Here is a 1,669-nt window from a genome sequence, read left to right as displayed (position 1 = left end):
TAAATCCAGTAGCGGAAAATACTAAAATCACAAACAAAAATTGCGAGTGCTCAACCAAGGCCTGTTCGCTCACTACCTATTATAGTTAGCATTGTGATAAATTATGCTCTTAATGAGAACAACATACAGTGGCATTCATATGAAAGCAAACATGATCGCCCTATACGTGTGGTAGCGAAAAACCTACATAACACTGGCCCCTTCGAAATTATAACGGATCTCTAAAGAACAAGGCTTCAATATTTTGAATGCTTTTAATAAAACTCATCACTACACGAAGATTCCCCTCAATATATTTATTCTAAGCTTCCATCCTTCAGAGATTGTAAAAGGTTATATGAAATAAAGCAAATTTTGAACACCTTTGTAAAAATAGAAACCATTACACATCCAAAAGCCATTCCCCAATGTAAGAACTGCTAAGGATATAATCATACAAAGATTTACTGCTCAAAACAACCAATGTGAGCTAAGTGCGCGGGCAAACACGAAACCAAAAATTGCGAAAAACAATCCGTTTTTCTCACGAAACGCTGCAATTACAGTGAACAACATCCTGCGAGTTATAGAGGTTGCGCGCAAAGTTGCGCAATCAAGAGCAAAAAAATAAACCTTATCTGAACTCTAACTCTGAAAATCTGTTTCAAAACAATAATGAACCACAAAAAATGCACAAGTTCCAACGACTTCGCAAAATACATCGAAAACAAATCAACATAGAACAACTAATCTGCACTCTGGCACAGTCAAAAATAATAACGCCAACAAATAAATGCACAAAAAGCCCACGAAAATATCCTTTCAAAAATGTTATCCAAATTGGAGTCAATTGAATCGTTTAGCAAAATTATGCAGTGGAGTACCAATGGAATCTTAAAACATATAGATGAACTTCGGTACATCTTTTATGAAAAAAAAATATTGATATATGTCTCATAAGCGAGACACATTTTGTTAAAGATTCATTCGTGAAAATTAAAGACTACAATATATTTCAGGCACCCAACCCAAGTAACACCATAAGAGGAGGAAGTGCTTTTATTATTAGAACTTCAATTAAACATTGGCTTGAAACTACAATATCTGTAGACGAATTTCAAGTTACAACTGTAACAATTGACATCAACAACACGCTGGTTTCAGTTTCATCTGTTTACAGTCCACCACGACATAATATAAAATTTGATAATACAAAGACATACTAAATTCACATAAACTTATAGTTATTATGGGAGAGGATTTCAATGCAAAGAACATACAATGAGGATCTAGATTGACCACGCCAAAGGGCAGAGAACTACATCGTGCACTCATGAATACTGAATATACAGTAAAATCAACGGTAAGCCAACGTACTGCCCAACAGACGTGTCTAAAACTCCCGATCTGATTGACTTTTTCATTGCTAGAAAAATTCCAGAAAACAAACTGATAATGTCCAACTCAGTTCTGACCTTTTCCTATATATCTTCATTATTTAAGTGAAGCAACCAATAAAAAAGCAAATACCAACCTAACAAATACCAGAACCGACTGGGAGTACTTTCGACATTTACAATCCATATGATATTGAAGAAGAAGTCGATTCTTTTACAAAGTTGTTACAACAAGCGGCATGGGAGAGTACACCAGAACCAAGTATTCAAACTATTACTCCTCAGTATCCCTA

Source organism: Haematobia irritans, chromosome 4, assembly GCF_050003625.1.
Source record: "Haematobia irritans isolate KBUSLIRL chromosome 4, ASM5000362v1, whole genome shotgun sequence".
Lineage (NCBI taxonomy): Eukaryota > Metazoa > Arthropoda > Insecta > Diptera > Muscidae > Haematobia > Haematobia irritans.
Note: the sequence above shows the minus strand (reverse complement) of the source record.